At 42.0% G+C, this 17960-nt stretch overlaps 1 protein-coding gene and 1 pseudogene across 2 annotated transcripts in view; one reads left to right on the top strand and one right to left on the bottom strand.

The window, feature by feature from the left end:
• The window catches only part of LOC117208822 (ecdysone-inducible protein E75-like), a 218380-nt gene that overhangs the window by 169147 nt on the left and 31273 nt on the right, over nucleotides 1-17960 (top strand). The gene's annotated exons all lie outside the window — the stretch shown is intronic.
• LOC117208825 overlaps nucleotides 1-17960 on the bottom strand; it is a 99429-nt pseudogene that overhangs the window by 432 nt on the left and 81037 nt on the right.

Raw genomic sequence — 17960 nt, forward strand, 5'->3', positions numbered from 1 at the left:
ATTAATAGATTAACGAGCATGAGAACAGGGAATCGCTCGCTACTGGTCTTGCGCCGCGTTCCCTTCTCGCTGCTCTTCGAGGCCGCCGCGATGAGAACTTCTCGCGGGTACACCCCCCTTCGGAACTAATTGGCTTCCTTCGAGAACCGATTTTCACGCGAGATGCCACGAGATTCTTACGCTCTTTCATTTTTTCCCCCTTTCCTTCACTGTTTGGTCTTTTCCTCTTCTTCTCTTCCCCCTTTTCTTCTGTTTGGAATTTTGATCTGGCTTAAAGGACTCGCAACGTTTGGTACATAGATACGAGTGGTGTTGTTGGCTGAACTGCTAGGAATTGCATATATTTACTTGTACGAAGTATTGGTACTACTACTACTACTAGTACTACTGCTGCTGGTAATCGTGATTTATTTAATTAGTAATTTTTAATCTATGTTAGATCGAAGTATGAGGAGATTGATCTGTGCGTTAGATGGGAAAGGTTCCTTTTGGGAGCCTTTGTTCGTTTCCTTTCTCTCTCTTTTTTTTTTTTTTTGGTTTGATTAGAGATTTCGAGATATTTCATAGATAGGAGAGAAGTTTGTGATCTGATAAAAATGCGGTCGATATGCTTAATACGAGAAGATTCCTCGGTTCTTGCAGCTCTTCTTCTCTTCTCTTTTTTGACAGATTTTTAGTCCGATTGAAGAGTAAGAGATATTTAGTAAATGGAAATAAGATGGACGATTTGGTTTGGTTCTTCTCTCTCATCCGTTTTGTTCGAGTGGAATAAGAGCCTGGTCTGTATTCAAATGGACTTTGACGAACGCACGATATTGTTTTTGATCTTGTTGGCCTCTTTCCGCACGGAGATACGTAATCCTCTTATCGGCGAGCGAGTGAATCAAGCAAATGTTATTATCCTTTTGATATTGCTTCGCGATCTTTCTAACTGTTTAACGATCCATTACAAACGTAAGACTTCACATTCCCATTCGAAACACAATTTTTTCATCCTCTGACTACCACGACTCGCGTCATTCACATTACAATTAATATATACACCATATCCGAAAGAAATCAAAATACACAGTATATAAATAGGTAGACAAAAAATATTTAGAATAAAAGAAAGAAAAACAATCGTTTATACTTTCCAAACGCATTGAAATCAAAAAATAAGCCATTAGAAGATCAAAAAATGTTTATGGAAAATGATCAACTAATCGTACGAACTACTCTGCTATTTCTAATGTTATCAGGTAATAGATCTTCAACAAACATCTGTGTACCTAACTTGTCAGAATGAAATCTCATCTCCTATCATCTGTCATCGATAAAAACGATCTTCCTGTTTACCAAAGTCCTGTTCACTAAAATTTATCGATTATGCTTTTTCGAAGTAATCGTATTCCGTTCGAATCGAAAGGCCATCGAACCCTCGTGGAGTCATCGGATTAGCGGGGCACGTTGGAAAACACGAACGATGATTCAGAATTCAGGCCCGTAACGAGCCTGACTAATCTAGCTTGTCCGATTGGCCGAGTGACGCACGGGACGATACGCTGGCAGGTCGTTTACGCGCACGCACGTGCGTGCCACGAGTAGGTGTGCAAGCGTTCTCCCCCTCGAGATTTATCGAATAGAAAACAAGTGGATTCCCGGGATCGCGGTTCAGTAACCTGCTCAACGTCGCCGATAGATCCGCTTTAACCGCCTATTTCTGTATCACCACGTTTATTTCTGCCGACGCGACGAAGATATCCACAAGGATTATTTCCATGTCGAAAACGCGCACGAATCGCCGGAGATCATTTTCAGAATCCGTCTATCGTTCGACAGTAGAAATTTCTGACTCGTTCCTCTACTTTATCTTTTCTTTGCCTTCTCTAAATAGGCAAACGAGCGTTTCTTCATTTGGACAGTTTAAAATGATACTCGAGAGGGAATCTTGCGGGATGAAACGGAAACGAACGATTGAATTAGGTTACATCGGATTTTTTCTGCTCGTTTTGCAAGCTCGCGAATTCACTGTATCTTTTCTTGGAAATAGACAATTTTCAGGAATTTCTTTTTTTAGAGAAATCGATCCGTAAGTTTGATTCCGTGAATTTTGGGAACTTGCGAATTTATCGTAACTGGTTTTTTTTTAGAAAATATCGTCGGAGTATTTTTGTAGAAAAATTGGATTGATATTGGACTTTTGCGTGAATTTTAGGAACAGAAATTGTTTGTATATACGATGAGAAAATATCGAGGGATCTTTTACGGTGTCCTCGAACGATCAACGATATTGTCGATATTTCAAGCTTCTCAACGCAAATGCAGTTTGTCGATAAATATTGACAATATTCTATTGACAATACGTATTGATCATTTTAGTTGAGTAGCTTGAAATATTGACAGTATATATCGATGGTTCGAGGAAACCCTTAGGGAAATCAAACTGAAAAAGGTTACATTCGCCGGGCACACGCGGTCCCAATTGATGAATCTTAATCTATTGACAGCCGATGAATAATAATTTCTGACTAAAAAAAAATCTAACCGCTATATCCGAGCACTGACTCTTCCACTCGCGAAATAAAATAAAATTTACATTTTAAATTGCCAAATTAATATAAACATAGTCGGAACTGGTATGCCATATTCTACTTTACGACCGATAAATCAATAACAGTTTTTAATTCGAAAGCTAAAAAATGTCCGACCATTACCGAGGATCATCTAATTATGAAATGAAATAGTATTGAAAGGCATATGTTCCAACATCTGAAACTCGCGTTACAAGCCTCCGTATTTTTTTCTCCAAGTTCCCCTAATTAGAAAATTTTATTCCGCCAATCGTAGAAATCGTCTCGCACACGTGTCGACGAGTAACTTCCTCGAGAAGGATCACATCAATATGCGCGAGGATCGTTCACCTAGCAAAACTGGGCAGTCACTCTTGGCCGAGGCAACGAACTTTCGGGGCGATGTGGGTCAGAAAAACAAAAGCAACGCCGACTCTCGACTGAAAACGAACTGGCGAGGCTTTTTCTCGAGAAACAATTAAACGAATCAATTAACGAACGATCGAGAACATCGGAGACGTTGCGTTGGCGATTGGCCACGAATTATACGAGTCTGGAAATTACATCGAACTCTTACATCGAACGTCTGATCGTAATAAATGGAACTGCAATTGAATTTAATTTCGAGTTTCGATTCACCCGATTCCCATATTTCGATCGATAGTTTATCGATGTATTTTCGATCACTTAACACGATAAAACATTCGTACGCGCGTTATCTGCGTTATGTAGAACATTTTGAAATTTCATTAGCGTTCTAGCGATACACACGACTATACGTCAGGATCGTATGCATGAAATTTGTAACTGATCCGAAAATGTAGCTGAAAATATATCACAGGAGAACCATATCTAATTAATCCGCCAGCTTATGGATTTCATGAAAAAGCTTCATTTTCATTGAACGATAAATCAAGATATACGGTGGTTCGCGATATGAACAATCGCGTGATTTAAACGTTAGTCGATGGAAGTGGTGGACGTGTTTGTTGACGGGGAATAGAAACGAACTAGGAGAAGGGGCAACTGGTCAAAACAACGATTGCAAATGAGCTTGTTTTCAAAAGACGACGTGTCGATGACGCAGTAGCTTAGGTCGATGACTTTGTCATTCATACTCTTACGCAAGCGTGCGTAAGCGTAGAAACGCGAGAGTACTGTTATGTAGGCTCATTGTCAGAATTTTATAAGAGCTACTCTCCGACTATGGTACATCGACGTTACAGCGAACGTCGTTGGATTTGAATCGATTTAGGTAACACTATAGTTCGCTAATCTTTGCCTAATCTAAACCTAAATCTAATAGATCGTTCATTGTGCAAATTTTGGATTTTAATTTGTTAGTTTCACTTACTGTTAGCTTCTACCAACTCTTACGTCAGACTTTCATACTTTATTTATTATGTTCTACATTTTGTTAGAAAATTTATTTCAAGTAATTCATAATGTATACAAATTAAGTACTTTATTGTAATATTTGCGATCCGCTCGTTAGAAGAAATTGATGAAATTATATAGCACATTGATCGTCGTCAGTCAAGTGCTTCGACGCACAGAAATTTCAAAAACTTCAAAAAAAAAAAAAAAAAAAAAGAAAAGGAAGAAAAGCACGGTTAACCACTAATGTCAACGTCGAAGAGAAAAATATAATACAAAATGACTAACATTCCACTGCATCGGTTTTAGATTCTTTTTTTATCAACCATAATATTCACACAATAGGAATTAAATGAGTTAGAGATTCCATTTAACATGTGCGCAACAAAAATCAGGAAACAGAACAGAAGAAAAAAGGTGATTAATCGATCCTCCGGTTGATTGTTTCATTTTTCTAAACCATAATGAATCCGTGAGAGAAATTTGCTCGTTTTTCATACAATGATAGAGCATAGGTATAGGAAGCGGCGTTGTTTGGTAAGAAAAGGCGCTCTGGTGGCGGGAACGTGGTGCACTGGTAGTGCACTGGCCCAGGGTCGACGCCCGACGTCTCTACGATCGTTATGTCATTCATGCTCTTACGCACGCACGTAACCTCTCGCTACGCAAGCGTGTGAACGTGTGCATGCGTTCTAAGCGCAAGAGACGTAGGAGTACTGTTACGCACCGTGCACCGCCGCAGAATACGACGAAATTCGTACCTCGGAATTGTAGGTCGGCCACCATGTCGCCATTCCTCGAACGAATTCTTTCGCCTCTGCTGACATTCCAAAATCCGATACAAAGCTGTACTCTCGCCACTAAGAGTCTTTTTCAAGCTATCGGAAAACATCGTTGACAATGATTGTTGTCGTGCGAATTTTGCGAATAATCTCATTTAAGGTGATTTTTCAATCACGTCGTAACGAGACACAAACTGGTAAATTCTAAGAAGGAAAAACGATGTTATCGATGCTCGATTGGCATTTTGTCTAAAATTTATAAAGTTTCGTAATCTATGTCCCATTTGTCGATATTCCACTGATAAAGATTTCACCGAAAATTCAAACATTCTACAGGAATTCGAAAATTCCTCAAATATCCCGCTTATTAAAAATCCTCTTAGAATCCCAAAATTCTGGTCATAAAAGATTCCATTAAAACGCCAAAGCGCCATCAATGAATTATAAAACATGTCAGGAATAAATTCTTAAAGAGCTTCCAAATATACAATCTACGAGAATATCTGGAAAAGGTTACCTACCCAAAAATCTGCCTTGAAAACCTCGATCACTTTCATCCCTATCCTCTGCAAATCTTATTATACCCTATCCCCTGAGATCCAAATCTCGATGCAGCAAAAATAGTGGAAATCGGCGGTTCTTGAACTTTCGTTTACCCTTTAAATAACTTCTTTTTCTCGGCAATCTCCAAGACTTGACTCAAAATTACACCATCAGCAACTTTTTCGAAGAGAAAAGATTCGTTAGAAATAAATAAATACACATTCAGAGATGATTAGCGATAAACGAATTGATTATTCGGATAATACGATAATAACTTGCGTATGTTGCGACCGAAGACTTCGTAACCATCCGCAGAAGGACCGCAGGCCATAGGTTAAGAACCGCTGGTCTAAATCTCTCGCAACGTAAGAGATTCTCCGGGCGACAACCAGGTGCGAAAGAGAGTAACCCCGAACGAGAAGAGGTCTCTTCCTCCTCCCAGACGTCACCCTCCCTGCGAGCGAGTTCAAGGACTCGGTTACATCGGCCACGGTGCTCGAGAAGGGTACGGAGGGGAAAAGGAGGCGAGGCGAAAAGGAGGAAGAGCAGGCCGAGGAAGAAGCGTGAGCCGAGGCAGGACGCGAGGATGTGCAAGGGTAGCCGAGAGCGTTACACCTAGGTAGGGCATTGCACCGGTGCGACGCTGCAGTCGAAGTCTTTGGCCGACGCTCGCGGTGCAACTGCAAAGAGTTGCATTCGCGTAGCCGCGTGCAGTGACCCGCCCTACCGTTAGGACGGCCCCGAGGATGCGTTCCCCTCTTCTACTTCTTCTTCTTCTTCTTCTTCGTCGTCGTCGTCGATGTTATACTCTTCTTCTTCTTCTTCTTCTTCTTCTTCATCGTCATCGTCATCGTCATCTACCTCTGCTTCTATGCTTCTCCATCTTCTTTTTTGTCGTACTTCTTCATCTACTTTTGCTGCTTCTCCTCCATTCTCTTCTTGGTCTCTTCTTTCTCTTTTTCGCCGTGTGTCGCTCCTTTCTGTTCTGAGATATATCCGTTTCCACGCCGGCCTCTCGAACGTTCCTATGTGCACCAGGAAGCGAAACCGCGCGTAACTAGGCGATGGTATGGGCGTAAGGAACAAGCTTCTTCCGACACTTACCTTGCCAATAGTATGGGCAGGTGACTATGCACGGCGTGAAAGGGCGCATTATGTGAGCCGTTCGTTCGACAAAATGATTAGCTTCGTTCGCTGAAGCTTTCCAGGTTTAGCGTCTAAAGAACTTGATCGTCGATTTGCAATTGATTTGCAATTGACGTTTCATAATTTCTACAAATACCATCGGACTCGCTGGAAATTTTGTACATATAATCTGGATACTTGCGTTTTATGGTAGTTACAAACATTTTTTTTTTTTTTTTCAAGGTAATAGGAAAACTTTCGAGAACCATCGTACATATGTACGCAGTTTCATCAATTTTCTCTACTCTTCTGGTACTCTGGTGTTATCCGATTTGGCAAATAAGCGGCTGCTATGATTGTCCTGTGGTTGCAAGCTTGATGAGAGAGTTTTTGCAGCAGAAAATTGACCGAGAGGTAGGCATCGTTAGCGGAACGCCTTACGTCATTATTATCGCTGAAACAAATTACAGTTTTGATATGTATCGTCTTCAAAAAATTGGTATTAAAAATTACTTTCCAGGAAGAGTGGTCGCGCTTCTTTATATATCATGTACTAATTATACTCGAGTATTCAATCGTTGCAACGAAAGAATTCTTCCATTTTAAATACCGAAAAAGCTTCTCAAAATACGTTATTCGGAGAAAACATCCAGTGTAACCCCAATCTAACAATTAAAGTGTTAAAAATAATTAAAGTTGTTAGATATTCGATACAACGATTCCATTTATCGTTGTGAAATCTTACCCGAAATATCCTGAATGCAAAAAAGAAAATTCGCGTTTTACAATAACATCGTTGCAATAATCTTATAAAAATTTGATAGGGAATTTTTCACCGGTTATTTGACAAGTAACCGATGGACGATCGTGGTGGTTGGATAAACTCGTCTGCGTGTTTTTCGAAGCCGCGTTTCGCGGTTTCTTCGCGAGTTGACAACCCCGTAACGCTTTGTCTTCGTTCGCTGAATCGTCTCGCTCGCATCTCGCGGAAATGCAGGATAAACCGCACGCATGGAAATGACGCTGCTTTCGCGCATTATCGCGCATCGTGTCTGTGGTCACGTTTGATCCGAGGGCAAAAATCGCGCGCAACGCTCGCCAATGATTTCAAACAACGATAAACTCGGCCGTGTTCAGTTCGATAAGATTAGATCGGCTAAGGAGTTATTTAACAGAGGATTTCACCTATTAGTTGCTACTAAAGTACGACCGTGTCTGCTCAGCATCTAGATACTTGCTTCACCTGTTACATTTTTTACGTTGAATAATAATGTTTGTTTCGACGCGTCGTTCATTCTTCGTCGAAATGTAGCGATTTAAAAATTTTGCTACTGATTACGTAATCCGTCTTTCTCGCGATAACTACAAACCCGACAAATCTGCTTCTAAGTTCAAGCGACTTGTACGAGCAACTTGTCTCGCCCGATTTTAGTTTCGAAGCTCCACCCTTCGTATCAATTATGTGGATCTAACGATCTTCGGAATTGCAAAGTCCTATCTTGAATTATGACGTTCCTCTTCTCAAATAAGAGCTACAACTTTATCGAGCCCTGTCCTAATATATCCGAGAATATAGTTCGCTTACCATTAATTCTCACGGATAATTAAAAATTGCCTAACAACGAACCCTCGTTGCAAGTAGCGCTCTAAGCGATATATCGAATTCGCTTTACCGATATCCATCGGTATCCTTTAATAATCTACATCGTGTCAGATGTCGAACTTAAACAACCCCCCGATACAGAGCATCGAACAGTGATCATCTGTAACCTAATCAAAGCCAATCCGAAACAGACACATCCGATGATTATGTATGTGAGACGACGAGTCGTGAATTTTTGCACCTTTTGACACCCTCGCAACCCTCTTTGGCTGCGTGTCGCAGGTGCCGCGGCGGAAGGCGTCACGGGACCGCGTGTGGGTGCGGGGTAGCGGAAGGGGGCGGCGGAGGGAGGTCAGTGACCGTTTTCCATGCTGGTAGGGGTCGGCGCACTCCCAAGATCGGCGCGTGTGCACGTGCGTGCATGTCGGTGCAAGACGCGCGCCGGTGCAGTCGTTACACTCCCACGTCGCTATGCAGTCCCGTAACATTCGCGGAAGCCGTGTCTCCCCTCCTCCCCCTCTTCTCACTCTCCTCTCTTTCTCGCTCTTTCTTTCTGTCTTTGTCTCTCTCTTTATCTCTCTCTCTCTCTCTCAATGTCTCATTCCGTGCTTCTTCGCGTTCTTCTCTCCTTCTTTTGCACCAAAGTCTCGTTTCTCTTCTCCTGACTTTATTTCCAACCTTCCCTTCTCCTCGCACGGTGGTACACGCGGTTCTCTCTCCCGAAGGTTCTATACTCGTTCCCTCGTTTCGCGACAGCATAGAGAGGACCGCTTTGTTGCATGGACCGATTTTGACTTGGCAACCACACTCGTGCGCCCTGCTGCAAGATAGCAGATGGATAGTGGAATGATATAGTGGCTGGAGGTGTACAGTGGCTGGCGAATGTAGTCGAACAACCCTAGAAATTTTTTACGTACACGACGTATCGTGACTGTGTTGGTAGAACTAGATACACATCTGAGAATGTATATCGAAGTTGAAAGGTATTCATTGGCAGCGTACACTTGGCAAGGATCAAAGCATTTGAATAGTCAATTAATTATTCGCTGTATTAATAAGCCATTATACTAAGTAAGGCTAGTCTTTAGTGTTAATTGTACGTTTAAGGCTGTTATTATTGTTTATGCTGTGTATAATTTTTCGCTGAGCGTACGTTTGCGATAAATCGTTTGTTCTTTGTTGTATAGTACGTTGTAAAATAGACTACTGTAAATGAATTATTACGAAAGAAGACCACCAACGTGTGCACGGCGATAGACATTATCTTGGTCGATTTAAAAATTGTCTCGAGAGAAAATTGGCTCTATTTATGGTTCATTATAAACTAATCAGACCTGCATTCCTCTCGCTAGCCTTCTTTCCAGTTACCAACTGAGTGTGATGCACTCGTGACCATATAGTGAATTATGCTACGCAGGGTGGCAACCGGCTACCATCAGCTGCCCTCCTCCTTTTCAAAGCCTCACAGCCGCGCTCGTTTCCGCGTCCTCTTCGCCCTGGTCCTCGTAGCTTGCTTCTCTTCGTCGCTCAATTGCTTCTCTTTACTTTTTGCTTCCTTTTTTTCCGTTGACTTACGAAGAGGCAGGAGTTTTGAAGAGATTCTCTGGATTTAGAGGGATTTCAAGAGGCTTGTTTTTGGAGTCCTGTAGTCGAGGGTTGAGGATTGACGGGAGAACAGGTTTTATGAAGCGAGATGGTTTTTGGATATGTAGTTTAAGGAGTTACGTATCAAGGGAGATTTTTTTTTTTTTCTTCAGAAAATTTATGTTTGCGATGTATTGATATGAATTGATATTATACAGTGCGAGCCCATTTGCGTGAAGGATACGCGAGGAGAAAATAACAGAGCGTTTGTAAAATAAATGGCACAGGGATAAAGACGGTAGTTTCGAATTTAACGCTAAGAGTGGAAGGTATACACTTCGTCATCTGGCAGAACATTACGCGTACAGAAACAATATGTTCCGCTATTGAACGCAAATTTCACGTTTCCACTGCTTCGGGAATAATAACCCTTAAATACAAAGAGCAATCTAATGCCATCCATTATCATTCCAACTACCAGCATAATTTATTATTCAATCTCCCTCTCTTTATTATCGATCACTTGTGCCGATTTCCATACCGTTCCTTTCTTCTCCCAACGATTTGTCATCCTAGGGAAATTGATATGAAACGTTGAAATCGATAAACTTCAACGATACGACAAACTCTTCATTCGCTGAATCGTGAAAACGATCGATTTGTAATTTTTTACAGAAACCTTCCAAACTCATCGCAATGCATTTTTACACTTTCGTCTTTATCCAACGATATTTTCATCGCCTTCCTTTTTTTTTTCTTTCTTCATTTAACATCGCTTTCAAACTTCATTTTATTTCTCCTTCGCTTTCTAAATATCATTCCATCCTTGAACATATATTCTTCGATCCTGTCGATTCCTTTCGTACAAATATCGATTGGTATACTATCAAAGAAGAAATACTCTTATTCTCCCGAAAAATAACACGAGGGTCTTGTTTACGATCGAATTTGGCGCCAGGCGAACGTCTAAGGACGTTTGAGAATCGTGGAGCGAGCAATTTAGTGGGGGAAGAATTACGATTCTCTGTGGATTGAAGATCGATCGAGCGAGGCCGGTTATGCAAAGGCCTCATTAATCGCTTGCGGACTCGTTCTCTGGGTCAACGCTCCGAGGACGGCGACTCGGTCGGCGCTCATTGTCTCCGGCGTCGGCTCAAGGACCGTGGCTCGTTCAGGGTTTCTCGCGGTTCTCGGGATCGATGACCGTCAGAGGATCGCCTCTCTTCTTCCTCTCTTCTTCCTTCCCCTTTTCTTTTTGTCCCCACCTTCGCCACGTCGGAAGGAGAGTCCGCCTCGTATATACGTTCCTCGGGATCCGATCAAAGCTACTAACGCGGAAATCGACCTTTACGTCGCCCTCGTCGGCCAACCTTCTTCAACCGTATTCGATTAGGTGGCGCTAACGAATGCGAAAATACGGTAGAATTTCATTTATCTATACTTGTCAGGACACAAACAGTTTACGGTTTAGTTGGTTGATTTTCACCGATTCTTCCCACTGTCTGCTCTTTCTTCGCGTGTCTATCAGAAACTCGAGGTTCGAATAAGTGGATAAAATTCATGTCGGTAAAATTTCAGTTAATCGGGTATTGACTAGTTTTGCGCAGATTTGATAAATGAATTGATGTGAATGAATAGCACGTAACGCGCAAGGATTATGTAAATGGTAAATCGAAACGCATCGTGCGAAAATCTAAGGTACACGAACTTCGTAACTGTTTTCATCTGGTAGTACATCTACTGGTTAAAAAGTCGAAAAAACTTAGCTTACTTAGTTTATTCTGTGTTTTACATTGGACCAGAGTATGATCCTAACGATAGAATAACAGATTTATAGTAAAATATTTAAAAAGTAATAGCAGTGGATTTTTCTCTATGATATTCAAGTGCAGAGTTTTTAAAAAAGAAATAAGGAAGTTATGTGACAATTTTATTAACGTAAAAGTAAATAGAATAACAGATTTATAGTATAATAACTAGAAAATAAAAACAGTGAATTTATCTCTATGATATTCAAGTATAGACTTCTTAAAAAAGAAATAAGGAAATTATGTGACAATTTTATTAACGTAAAAGTAAATAGAATAACAGATTTATAATAAAATAACTAGAAGCTAAAAACAGTGGATTTTTCTCTATGATCTTTAAGTTGAAAAAGAAATAAGGAAATTATGTACCAATTTCATTAACGTGAAAGTAAGTACAGAAACTGAAAATGATCAATTCGAATTAATAAAAAATCGTAATTAGCTAGTGCTAATGAGTCGAGAAGAAGCAATTCCCCTTGGTATTTAAAGCGAATTGAATAATAATTCATTCGATATTTGTTGAGAATCACAATGACCAGCTAGCTGGATTAAGATCTGACGAGGCCATTAATCTTCCGGAGATGTTGAATCGTTAGGCAATCGGACGAGGGACGATTACATACGGAAGTCGTGGGCGACCTTGTGATTCGGCAACGACCGTCCCTAAGGCCGTCTAGACGTACGTGATGAATCGGTCGAAGCTGGATTTTACGGGTTCCCCCCACTTCTCGAGTCCTACAACGTTGTTCAGACCTTTTTCAAACTAGAATAAAAGTACGACCCTGATGTTTATTTCTCAATTCACCTGTTCTCCGGATCAATTCCATTTTTTATACGCCATATTCTCTGATCGATATTGCCGCTTTCGATCATTTCATTTAAATTGATTACGAACTTCGATTCGATCGCATGTGGTTAACTCCATACCGTGTGTTCTTCGGTTATCAAAATAAATTATATAAAAATATTACATATAGCAAACGACTAACTTTTCTAATCGTTTCCAACATCCTCGAACAACCGTAAGAAACATCGGACCAGATAGTCCAACCAATCTCGCCCTATCAAAGTAGACAATGTGCAGCAATAAACAGACTGCAGATTTCTGTGCAACTTCGTATTTTTACAGAAACAGCCATCGAGAGAGCACATGCAAATAAACTTTCGTTCTAACTACTAAGAACCATGACAATTCTACTTTAAATTCTTCGTGTGTTTTCCTATGCATACTGTGTCTTCACCTTTGAATTAAAAAGTAAATAATATATCATCGCTCGTATATCAAAGGCAATTCCGGTGCTGAGTTTTCCCGCGTGAATTTTATGACGTTCGTCGCAAAAGAGATCGATCGTTTAACGGTTTACAACGAATCCATCGAGTGACCGTGGTACTGTCGTGGTACACGAAAATATCGTCGCCATTGAGCACGCCAGTGGCGTGAAGAATTGTTCCTCGAGAATCCTTCGGCCGGTCCGCAGGTATCTGTCGCGTTAATGCGATTATAAAACGTCGTTCACCAGTCAGCACTCGGTGATTAGTTATCGTCTGTCTGTTGTCCACGAAAGGATTATCCAAAACAGACATCTATATATTTTGCAGCGTCTTGAAACGAGACGAGATCTGATGTGGAATACGGTCTAGGTTAGGTACTTATTGTCTGAACAGGCTAAACGTCGTGTTCCCTGTGGCGCATACCGAGATTTCAACGTAATTGGGAGACAATGGCGGACTCGTTATACTGCGGGAATCGTCGTGGGCGTGGCGAGTGCCGTGAAAGGGTTAAGAAGTCAATCGGTCACGGAGGACGAGCTCGTAAATTCATCGGCCGCTTGGAATTTCACACCAGTAGCAGTTCAGACCTTACCTCGGTCCCTGTTCGCATTCTTTCGAGAGATGTGTATAGAGTTGTAGACTGGTCGAAACGAACATACAGCGAAGCTGGAAAAACGAGACTGACGAGAACTAACTGCTGGAGTTCTGGGAAGAAAGGAACGCAGTGATTTTTAGGGAAACGGGTATCTAATTTGCGTTGAAGGCGTTGAAAGTGGAAATTTTGGATTTGCCGGATTTACCGCAGAATTATCGTTGCAACGCTTGTCCGGTTTGTACGTTTCCAAGTGATATATGAGATAGAACGAGAGAATCCTAAGAATCAATATCGTTCGTTCTCTTGACAATTTTATTTTATTAACTGTATACAACTTATTTCAATTTATTAACTAACCACGTAAGTGCCTAACCTCGTTTCTATCTTTTGTCTTCCATAATAAAAGCTTGAAATCGTTTGATATAATAAAGACTTGATAATATAGTTGCTTGAAGCATGGTATACATAGAACGACTATCAAATTTCATATTTAAATACAAGTTAGAGGTTGATTATTCTGGCGTTAATTAAAATAATACGCGTAAACCGTCCGAAAGTCAAATTGATCGACTCGATCGATTGGAAAGTACAGGAATACTTTCTCAATTTACATTCGAATTCAGCATCGTTTGTGTCATCATCTTTCAAACGAACTCATCAAACTAGAGAATTAGTTTCTCGAAAATTGAACTTTAATTCCCTATTTATGCAATGAGATGGAGAAATTCATGGAAAATAGAGTTGATCCGTTTGCCTTCGAGGATGCGCGTATATTGTTTAAAAAGAAAAAAAATACGAGGACATAAATCTGCCAAAGGACATGGGGATATCCGAATTGTAAAAAAGCATCTAATTTGCGAGTTATCGGTGATTCAACAAGTAGAAGCAAAGGCGTCGAGGGAGCGCGTGGCCAGTCGCCGCGTTTCTCCTCGTTTTTCACGACTAATCGACAGAGGAAAAAGCGGTTTACCGCGGAACTCCGTGAGAGGAGCGAAGGGGTGGAGGAAGAAGAGGAACGAAGCGTGTTCGACGCGATCGAAGCGGCGACGCGAAGCAGGCCACTTCGGGGCCGCGGCTAGTAGCACACGTTCTTCAGCCTCTTCCTCCACCTCGTCTTGTTCCTCCTCTTCTTCGTTCTCCGCTTCTCGCGGTCCCCTTTTCTCTTGGCCATCGTGCTTCCACCTCTAATCTCTTTTTGCCGGCTCGCTGGTATTCCGACGAACGCGCTTTCGTTGAAACGCCCGTAAAAATCGTCCTTTTGTTATCCAATCGTATCGTTTTAGACTTTCGTTAAATGAATTGAATCACTTTTGCTTCGATTGTTCGTTGCAGGAATAAATTGCTCGATTTTCTTCAATTTCGATCCTTTGGATTTGAATGGTGACTTTGATATCGCGTGTGAATATTTGAAATTCAGTCGTCCTCTTTCTGCAATTCTTCTTTTTCGAAGTTTAATTGCTTTCTTGGGTACTTTCAGAATTATCGATGGAAATTACCAAGTTTAAACGTCGATGCTTTAAATTAAATCGTCAAGAAATAAAATCCTATCGTTTCGATGTTGGATCGCGATTTCAAAAGCGATTTTAGATACCCAAAACGTTCAACCTTCGAACAAAACCGACCAGTTTTTATTATTAACATCTTATTTCGTTCGCTCGAGGCCTTTTACCTAGAAAACAACCTGCGCGAAATTCAGAAATTCTCCAACGATTTAACCGTACGCCTCGAAAATTCCAAAAAAGAAGCGATCTACTAGGAATAAAAAAAAACGCTGGCCGAACAACAGAGAAGCACGGTACCGTGCTGCAAACGCGTTCATCGATCACAAGAAGGAATCTGTTCGAGACATTCCACCATGTCAGATCGAGACGTTGGAACTCGAAGAGCGTGGATTATTTTTAACCGCGCGGATAATCACGGTTACAGAAAGTTGCGGTATGCATTATTACGTGCGTGGCGTAAAATTCGGAGCAGCGACCGTGGCCGTTCCATTTCAATTATGTTCAGTTTCACGGTACCACGACCGTCCGTCAGCGTGGATCTCGTACCGGCATCAATCTATCGGCAAACGAAACCGTAATGGAGAAACTAGTCGGTGGAATAGATGCATGTGCACGCGTGCAACAAGGTGATCGAACGGCCTGGTTGCCTCGGTTTGCAGGTCGCGGCGCAAGTCGTCCATCGGCCGACCCGCAATCACAGGCGCCAGCAGAGAAATTACTTTTTCCATTTTTCTTTCGCCGCGGCTCGAGCCGCTCCGACGATTTCTACCCACCAATCCTCCCCTACTCTTTCACCGATCGATGTGCTTTAATTGCTATTGCTCGTTCTTCCTTCTTTCCTCTTTTATTCCTTTCGTCGTTCTATTTCTTTGTTTTATTTGACAATGGAAGGACATATGTTGTGAATGGAAGACACGTTGACGTACGTGTATTAAATTGTAATGTCCAATTTTGTTAGATCAATTTTCGAAATCTTTGCTTTCGTCGATAAGCGCTTTTATCTTTGCGAGTGTATCTTTGTACAACGCTTTGGTATATCATCTTCGTTTCACAACCTGATGAGACGTTTAAACGACAGTATCGTAAGGAAATAGAACGTCCTTATTGAAATAAGACGATTGTTAAAAAATAATTACAGATCGTTTAACTTTATCGAGAAGCCGATGAACAAACAGATACGATTCACAGATTCGTTAAAAAATGTTATCAAGCATCGGGTACAAAATAGCCGGACAATCCTCTCCTACCTACGCGTAACAATAGCCCAACTTCGATAACTAAAACTCCATCAGTGGTGTTTCGTTTCACCCCCACTTGTTCCTCAATCCACCCAATAGACACCCTTTACACATTGGCCATTGAAGAAGGCCACTCGGCGATCGTTATTTCCAAAACATAATCCATGAACCAATTAATGAACCATATCCTTCATTGTGTTTCAACAAAAGCAGTGCCGTTTTCATTTGATCCAAGTATTATCTGGCGACAGTTTCTCGACGTCAATCGTTTCATACGATAGCGTTCGACGATGGTTCATGCGTGGAACGAGAAACGATCGATTGCAGGTCGAAAGCGAGGCGGTGTGGCAGCTCTCGATTTCGGAGCTCTCGATGATTTAATTCCGCCGAGGCCTGCTCCAAACGAGCATACCGAACCCGTTCGGTGCCGTTGACACAGATCCCGGGCCACTGTGGTTCTCGGGCGAGATATGATCGGGGACACGCGTCGCATGAAAAGAATTACGCCAGCGGAGCGCAGCGTGCATCCTAATGCGCGTGTAGCGGCTGCAGGCACGTCTCGCGACGCCAGCTGCTCCTCCACGCCCACCGAAACCTTCCGCCTTCCTTCTACCAACTTCCCATTTTCTTTTCCTTTTCTTTTTCGTTTAAACTTCCCCGTTTGGCTTTGCTCTTTTTCCGCGCCGTTCCTCTTGTTCTTTTTCCGTTTCTTTATTTTGGCGGGGACTGTCGTTTTCATGAATGGTCGACTAACACGAAGAGGAAGAATAGCAGGAAGAGGCTGGGTTTCGATTATATCATATCGCAAGAATGTAAACTCAGAGTCAAGCTTGTTACGATTCCAAAATCAGTATTTTGTTTTTTATTTATAGCGTCATATAAGCTTTGGAGAATAGCTTGGACGTTAAACGTTCACGAAAGTGGCAATCTGAAAAACCTTCGAATCTCTTGAAAATCAACGTTGTCGTCCGTAAAACTGCAACGCTTTTAAAATCACCTGAAACAGAACCGCGTTTCCTTATCGGTAAATGACGTTGAGGAAGTCTTCGAGATTTTTCGATCGTAGAAAGCTGGCAGAGTTAGAGATAGTTGGCGGTGTAACGAGCGATCGTACGAATGCATCGTACCATCTAAAATTTCCAAAACTCTTATCGGTAAATCGCTCGAGGGTAGCTTGGAGAATTTTCGGCTCTACATACAGAAAGTTGACAGTGCAACCTGTGCTATGCTAGCTTTACAAATATTTGCTTCAATACGTACACACGGTACGTACAATTGTCTCCGCCAGAAGCTGAACCAAACTGCGCCAAATTTTGCCTTTTGACGAAAACCGGCAAAGACCAGAAACTCATCTAAATTGCGCTAAATTTCGATGAAACTGAAACCCTAGCGCAGTTTACCTTGCCTTTCGGTGGCAACAATTTCCTATATACGCGTTGCAACAAATACCTTGAAACTGAGTTTAACATAGCGTAGCTTAGTGTTAGCTTTTCATTGGATCGTCGTCTTAACGAGCGATCGTCCAGGTGGATCGATGGTCGATCGTCGCGCATACGGCGCGCCGGCAAGTTATATGGTTATACTTCCGCAGTGGGCGCTATAGGGCAGGCTATGGGCATAACGGTGCGCGCACCGCGTCACGCACATGCGTGCGTTGATGTCACTGAACCTGCAGCAGCAGCAGCAGCAGCAACAACCAGCAGCCAAGAGTTAAACGCCAACTACTACACAAGGCGTAACAGCAGCAACAGCAACGTTGGTAGCAAGCAACAATATTGCTTGGACGGCGACTGAACTCGCAGACCGCAAACAGCAAGGCGCTCGCGCGCACGCGGCACCGTTCTCTTTTCTGCACGCCTGCTGCACCTTCCCGAGATTACCACCTTATTATCGCAATATGTAATCTCTGCGGTGGTTCTTTCTCACGAAAGAACGGGCCGCGGGACAATGGAGGCCCCGCTAGGGACTCGCACGAAGGC

This window comes from Bombus bifarius, unplaced genomic scaffold (genome assembly GCF_011952205.1).
Source record: "Bombus bifarius isolate JDL3187 unplaced genomic scaffold, Bbif_JDL3187 scf7180000008162, whole genome shotgun sequence".
Classification (NCBI taxonomy): domain Eukaryota; kingdom Metazoa; phylum Arthropoda; class Insecta; order Hymenoptera; family Apidae; genus Bombus; species Bombus bifarius.